Here is an 8,144-nt window from a genome sequence, read left to right as displayed (position 1 = left end):
GCTCAGCTCGTTGTTGCCGTGATGGGGGCTTAGTGGGCGGCTGCCGGAGTGTGATGCTCCTTGGGACAGTCCTCTGTCCTTTTCTAGCCTTGTGCTCCCGCTGCCGTCCTCTCCAATTCTGCTGAGCACCTTTTCCTTTTCCTTCTGTTTCGTTTTTCTCCCCCCTCTTCTCCTATCTGCTTGCCGTTTCCTGCCGACCTTTTGCTTGATCTGCTTCTTCCCTTGGACTTCTATTTTGACGCCCGGGTGCTGGAGGAGGCATACTCTTGCACCCGTAGAACTGTAGTACCCGACGTCGAGAGCGAGGGGAACCTTTTATTGTCAATCCCCCTTTCGTCACTGAACCCGATCTCGACGGACTGTCGGTTCTTAAGGTGGCGTTTGTGGGGCGTATACTCACGACGCACCCCTAGGAGGCCCCGGCAAGATCGGTGATAGCTTCTTGTTGGGTGTCCTGCCTCTAATTGTGGCTCCATGGTGGGCGTGGGGGCACATTCGTGAATGAATTTTCCTTTTCGTCATGATGATAACCCCTGTTTTGACTGTTTCTGCTTTACCTTCTCAGGCTCGTGGGGTGGGCGACCAAGCCCCTGAGTCGGTCCGTGTTGGTAGACCGGGCTCTGTAGCCTCCGCTGCATTGGGCCCCGACCTTGCTCCTCCTTTGGCCTCTCTGACTCCTACCCCTGGCTCCCCTCCCTCCTCTGTGGTTGGGTCGAGCCCCAAGCCCCCAGTGGTGTCTACCTCGTCCCCTGGCGCGGCTCCATCTCTAGTTGTAACTACTGCGCCTTTTAACCCCTCTCTCTCTGGAGGTTCTCACCGCCGTCCTCGCTCGATTCCTTCCAGTTCTGCTACCTATCAAGCCTTGTTTGGTCCCGCTTCGTGGGCCAAATATTTTGATCTCCTCCCTCTTGATTCTGTGCCTCCTGAAGATTTCTCCCACCATCGACATCTCGTTGATTCCGTGGATGCCTCCATTACTTTCAACCCCACTCGTCTCGGTACACGTGTCGTTGCTGTTCCTTCTCAGGATGCTGTTTCCCGCTTGGCTGCGTTATCCTGCCTTGGCGAGACCCCTGTTAGGGTCTCGAAGAACGCTCAGTTGAATGCCAGTGTTGCCACTATTTTGCTCCAGCCCCATGTTGCGACCGGTGTTCGGGACCTGCGCGACTGCCACGACGATATTAGACATATCCTTGCTGCCCAGGGCCATTCTATTCTCCAGGTGGACACGTTTACTCGTCCCCCTCGTGGTAGTCGCCGTCAACCCCTCCAGGTTGTGAAGATTACCTTTGATGGTAGGACCCTTCCACCCTCTGTCATTCTTGCTGGTGCCAGGTGCTCTGTCCAGGAGTACATTCCTTCTCCTCGGCACTGTAACAAGTGCTGGAGGTTTGGGCATGGTGCCCTCCGCTGCTCCGGGACTGTCTCTCTCTGTCCTTTATGTGGTGGCGAAGGTCACTCTAAGTCGGAGTGCACTTCTCCCCAGGCTAGTTGCCTCAACTGCGGTGAGGCCCATCCTACCTTCTCCCGTGCGTGTGTCCATTACAAGCTTGAGGCAGCCGTCCTCAACTTGAAGCACCGTGAGCGTTTATCTTTTCCTGAGGCGAGACGCCAGGTTTGCCGGCTCCCGCCTTATGCTAATATCTCTTATGCTCGCGTGTTGCGCTCTTCCTCTCCTCGTCCTTCCCACCTTCCTCAGACTCACAACCGTTTCCGGGCCTTGGACCCTGATGCGCCCACTGCCCCCTCCTCTGTTCCTTTGGGTTCTCTCCCGAAGGATCCACCTCCTGGTCCTCTGTCTGGGGTTCCCCTTCTTTCTACCCGGTCTGTCTTGTCTCCTGTGTCTTCTTCCTCGTCTCCCTCCGTTCCTCCTTCCCATCCTTCCCCTCCGTCTCTTGACTCTCCCCGCCGCCTGTCGGTGCGGGCTGATGTCCATCGCTCTCCAAACGGCCGTCATGTGTGCTCTCGTTCAGCTTCTCCTGTTGAGACGCTAGAATCCGTTGCCCAGTACGTGGTTGCTGGGACACCTGTCTCTTGAAGTCAGAAGCGTAAGCCTGGCTCCTCTCCTTCCTCCTCCCCGGCGGGTAAGAAGGTTTCGCTTTCTTCCTCGGCCCCTACTTCTGCCTCTCTCGCTCCTTCCCCTCCCATTTCGGTGGTTGCGCCCCCTGTTCCTGCTATGGAGGTTTTTTTAGCCCCCGCTTCCCTCTCGGTTGCTGCTCTTGCTGAGGTGCGCTCCCCTCTTTCTACCCCCCTCTTCCTGCTGCTGTCCTTCACTGCTCCCCTCCGTTGTCTCCTCCTCTTCCTCCTCCTCCTCTTCCTCCTCCGGACCCCGTCCGCCCACCTCTGATTTGTTCTCCCGTTTCCTTCCCTCCGTCTTTGCTCAGTTTACCATGCCCCCTAACCCTGACTTTGCTGACCCTGATATTCTTTAACGTGCTCTGTTGCTTTTTCGCCTTTGTTTCTTCCTTGTTCTCTGTTTTTGTCCTTTCTCTTCTCGTCGTTGTCCATTCTTCAATGGAACGTTCGAGGTTATTACGCCAATTTCCTCGAACTCCAACTTCTGATTTCAAGGTTTTCGCCCCTTTGTGTCTGTCTCCAGGAGCCGATGCTTGGTGCTCGTCCTGGTCGTTTTCGTGGCTATTCCTTTCTCTCCCGCCCCCAGCCGTTGCTGGGGCTTCTAATTCTTCTGCTCACTTGATTCGTGCTGATCACTTTGTTCTTTGTTCTTTGTTCCTTTGTTCCTTTACTTTTTCCTTCGCCTCTCCATTGTTCTGCTGCTCGTATCTTTGTGGGGAAATGGTACACAGTTTGTTCCATTTATCTCCCCCCGAGTGTCCCGCTTTCTCTTCCTGATTTGAAACACCTCCTAGACTCCTTGCCGGAGCCTGTGCTCCTGCTGGGTGACTTCAATTGTCGTCATTCTCTTTGGGGTGACGTTCTGACGAATTCCCAGGGTCGTCTTCTTGAGCCGTTTCTCCTCTCTTCTTCCATGTCTCTTCTGAATTCTGGTGAGCCCACTCATTTGGACTCTCGGACTCGCATCCTTTCTTGTCTTGATCTTTCTCTCTGCTCTTCTTCTCTTTACTTAGATTTCACGTGGTAGGTTCTTGATGACCTCCATGGAAGTGATCATTTCCCCTCCTTGTTTCCTTTTTCTCTTTTCGCCCTCCCCTCTCTTTCCCTAGGTGGCAGTTTGCTAAGGCGGACTGGACCCTATTTACCCTCAGTGCTGCTCTCTCTGACCTCCCCCTTCTGCCTCTCTCTCTTGCGCTCCCCCCCCCTTTTTTTTCATGACACTGTCTTCAACGCTGCCCTCTGCTCTATTCCTTGCTCTTCCTCTCGGGGTCCACGGAAGTGCGTTCCCTGGTGGAATGCGGACTGTGCTCGGGCTGTCCGCTGTAAGCGTGCAGCCTGGAAGAGGCACTGCCGTAGGCAGACGACCGATTCTTTTCTCTTCTTTCGGAAAGCGAGTGCGGTGGCCCGTAGGGCCATCCGTACAGCTAAACGTGAATGTTGGGCATCTTATGTCTCAACAATTACGTCCGAAACTCCTCTGGCCCAGATCTGGAAGCGTATCCGCAAGATAGCGGGTAAGTTTGTTCCCGATGTTTCACCGGTCCTTCACCTTCATGACACTCTTGTGGCGGACCCGTTGCAGGTCGCTTCCGTACTGGGTTCCCACTTTTCTTCTGTTAGCTCTGGTCTTCATCGTCCCCAATCTTTCCTTCTTCGTAAACCTGTCCTTGAGTCTAGTCCTTTAGATTTCTGCACTCGTCTTCAGCTTCTCTATAATGACCCCTTCTCTCTCTCTGAACTTCGTTCTGCCCTGGCCCTCTGCGGTTCTACGGCGGCGGGCTCCGATGGTTTTCATTATGAGATGCTTCGCCATCTCCCTCCGTGCACATCTCAGTATTTACTGAGTCTGTATAATCGGATCTGGGAGTCGTCGTCAGTCCCTGAGGACTGGCTCGATGCCGTTGTCCTCCCTGTTCGCAAACCGGGGTCTCTGGGTACTTCTCCTAAGGACTTTCGCCCTATCGCCCTCACAAGTTGTGTCTGCAAACTCTTGGAACGTATGGTTAACGTTCGTCTGATGTGGTTCCTGGAACACCATCAACTCCTCTCCCCTTCTCAATTTGGTTTCCGCAAGTGCCGCAGCACGACAGATGTCCTGGTGAACTTGGAGGTCTATATTCGTACTGCTTTTGCTGCGAAGACCTCCGTTGTTGCCGTCCTTTTTGACCTGGAAAAGGCTTACGACACCACTTGGCAGTATCATATTCTATCTCAACTTCATTCTTTTGGCCTTCGTGGTCGTCTCCCTCTCTTTCTCCGCAGCTTCCTCTCTCGTCGTTCCTTTCGGGTGTGCCTTGGTACCGCTCTCTCTGCCTCTTTTCAGCAATACGAAGGTGTGCCCCAGGGTAGTGTTCTGAGCACTACTCTTTTTCTGGTTGCCCTCAATGTTCTTCTTTCCTCTCTTCCTTCAGGTGTCTTCTCCGCTCTCTATGTCGATGATCTTACCCTTTGCTGTCAGGGTGATGATTCGCCTCTCCTTCAGCGCCGGCTTTAACTTGCAATTGATGCCGTGTCGTCTTGGGCCACCGATCATGGCTTCAAGTTCTCTACTTCTAAGACTTGTGCCATGACTTTTATGCGGAAACGGGTCGTTCTTCGTCCCTCTTTGTCACTTTATGGTCATCCCCTTGAGTACAAAGATTCCACGAAGCTTTTGGGGTTATTCCTTGACACTCGTTTGTCTTGGTCTCCCCATATCTCTTACCTCCGTGTTGAGTGCTCTAAGGCCCTTACCCTCCTTCGGGTCTTGTCCCATACTTCTTGGGGGGCAGATAGGCGCACTCTCCTTGCTTTACATTCCTCTCTCGTCCTGTCTAAGCTCGATTATGGTTGCCCTGCTTACTCGTCTGCTTCTCCTTCTACTCTTCGCCATCTTGATGCTTTGCTCCATACTGGGTTGCGCCTCAGTTCTGGTGCCTTTCGTTCGACTCCCGTCCTTAGCTTGTATGTTGACACTGGCTTCCTGTCTCTCCAAGACCGCCGTGATCGCTACTTTCTTCGCTATTTTGCGCGGTCCTTACAACATCCTTCCTCTCGCCTCTGTCGTGCTTTAACTTTTACCCCTCCTGCGGTTCCTGTTCCTCTTCACCACCTCCCTCTTTCTGTCCGGTTATCTCGCCTACAGGACTCTCTTTCCGTTCGTATTTCTAATGTTTCTCCTCGTGTTGTTCCTTCTTTGCCCCCGTGGAGAGTCCCTCTTCCGCGGTTTTGTACATCCTTGACCCATATCACTAAAGCTTTTACCCCTCCTACGGTTCTAAAACGCCTTATCCTTGAGCACTTTTCTTCTCACTCCCGCTCTGTTTCTGTCTTCACCGATGGGTCTAAGTCTGCGGACGGTGTTGACTACTGTGTTGTTTTTCCTGATCGCACTTATATGTGTCGCTTACCTCCGGAGACTAGCATCTTTACAGCGGAGCTTTATGCTATTCTCTATGCTCTTCGTCTCCTGCTTTCTTGTTATCAGTCTTCCTTTGTAGTTGTTGTTGACTCTCGTAGTGCCCTCATGGCTCTCGGGTCCTTTAATCCGGTTCATCCAGTAGTTGTCGAGATCCAGCATTGGCTGTTTCTTGTTCACAGTAAATTTAAGTCGGTTGAGTTTTGTTGGGTTCTCAGCCATATTGGTGTGTCTTTAAATGAGCGTGCGGATGCTGCCGCCAAGGAAGCTGTCTGCTCTTATCCCATCTCTCGTAAAGGTATTTCGTATTCCGACTTTTACCCGGTTATCCATTCCTCCGTCCTTACCCGTTGGCAGGCTTCTTGGTTGTCTGTTACTGGTAACAAACTATGTACTCTTAAATGTTGTGTTTCCTCGTGGCCGTCCTCCTTTCACCGTAACCGGCGGTGGGAAACAGCTCTGGCGGGGTTGTGTATTGGCCATACTCGCTTAACCCATGGTCACTTGATGGAGCGCCGCCCTGCTCCTTATTGTTCTAGTTGCATTGTCCCTCTTACGGTCGTGCATGTCCTTCTTGAATGTCCTGACTTCCAGGACGAGCGTGTGTCTTGCTTTCCGACCGCCCCTCGCGGTCACTTGTCCCTCAATAGAATTCTTGGTGACTCGGATACTTTTGATATCGATCGCCTTATGCGTTTTTGTCCTCGTATTGGCATCCTTGGTGATATTTAGCAACCTCTGATTATTTTGCGCATTTGATGGTGCTACATAGCCTTCCCGGTTTGGTGCCTTCTTTTGATAATTACTTACTTACTTGCCCGAGTTGATGGTAAGGCCAGCTGTCAGGAGCTTGGAGAACAATCGTTGCAGCTGGAACAGATGTTCGTTCCAGGTGTCGGTTGCCACAACGATGTTATCCAAGTAGGCATAGGTGTGATCTAGGCCATGGATGACGCAGTTGACAGCTCGCTGGAAGGTGGCCGGGGCATTACACAGTCCGAAAGGAAGCCGTTCATATCTGTACAGGCCAATAGGAGTGGTGAAGGCAGATATTTCCTTAGCCTGCTCTGTCAGACTAATCTGATAACAGCCCTTTAACAAGTCAATTTGGGAAAGATAAGTAGCATTACCAACTGCGTCAAGGATATCTTCTATACGAGGTAAAGGGTAAGCATCCTTGACGGTCACGAGATTCAGTTTCCTATAGTCTGTACATAATCGTACTTTACCGTGAGGTTTCAGCACCAAGATGCAGGGTGAGGCCCAGGGGGACTCACAAGGGGTAGCTAGCACATGATCCAGAAGGTACTGTACCTCTGCACGCTTGACTTCCTTTTTGTATGGGCTGATGCGGTAAAAGGGTTGACGAATCGGCCGGGTATCAGGGAGTAGCTGGATGTCGTGCTGAACCACATTACATTCCTGGGGATCATCGCTGAACAACTTCTGATGTTCTTGGAACATTCTGATGAGAGGAGCACTGTTTCAGTCCTGAAAATATTTAGGAAGACTAAGAATTTCCGAGTTGGAAGGCACTGACTTAGAGTTAGTGCTTTTGGGAGGAGAAGCAGGGAAGGTCTTACTGTGGAGTTATGGATCTTGAAGAGTGGAGAGAGATACTAGCACAGTGGGGGTGTACCTTTATACTCCTTTAAAAGATTGACGTGGCACAACTGGGTCCTCCGCCGCCTATCTGGAGTCTCAAGAACGTAGTTGTGGTTGTTTCTGCACCCCTTGATGCAGTAAGATCCTGAAAACTTATTTTGCAATGGAGAACCAGGGATCGGAATATATGCTAAAACGAAGTCTCCTGCTTTAAATTTCCAGATTTTACTTTGTTTGTCAAAATGAGTGTTCATCCTATCTTGAGCTTTTCATAAATTATCGTTGGCAAATTTATGTGCTCTCTCTAGAATGCGCTTTAAGTTTTGAAGAAACTGGGGCAAATACAGAGGGTCACTGAAGGTGGCATTACGTAGAGAGTCTTTAAAAGCTTTAAGAGGAGTACGGCACTTACGTCCGTAGAGCATTTCATAAGGAGACACTCCTAGAGAATAATTTGGGAGACTTCTGAAAATGCGCATGATGCTGTCAAGTTGTTTATCCAAGTTTTTCATAGTTTCTTTGCAAAATTTCTTAAGGAGTGATTTTATAGTCTGGTGACTACGTTCAAGAGAACCCTGTGAAGCAGGATGATAGGGGCTGGACAATACCTAAGTGATGTTGAATTCTTCCAGTGTCTTCTTGAAGAGATCACTGGTGAAGTTGGTGCCACAGTCACTTTAAATCTCCCGAGGAAATCCATATTGTGTAAAGATCTTCAACAGTTGTTTCACCACAGTAGCAGCCGTAATGTTCTTTACAGGAATTGCTATGGGGAATCTGGTGGTTGGACACAGGATGGTTAGTATATAAGCGTTGCCGGAACTGGTCAGGGGTAAAGGACCAACACAGTCTATGATGAGTCTGTGAAAGGGTTCCGAAGGCACCGGGATAGGAATCAAAGGAGCCTTGGGAATAGAGATGATAGGTTTTCCTGCCTCTGAGATGTATGACACTGTTGTACATTAGTTTTTACATCTTTAATCATACCTGTCCAGTAATAGTCTTGTCGGATGGCGTGATAGGTTTTATTAAAACCATAGTGAGAAAGCGCTCCGTGGGCCAGGTG

This window comes from Procambarus clarkii, chromosome 36 (genome assembly GCF_040958095.1).
Source record: "Procambarus clarkii isolate CNS0578487 chromosome 36, FALCON_Pclarkii_2.0, whole genome shotgun sequence".
NCBI classification, from domain to species: Eukaryota; Metazoa; Arthropoda; class Malacostraca; order Decapoda; family Cambaridae; genus Procambarus; species Procambarus clarkii.
Note: the sequence above shows the minus strand (reverse complement) of the source record.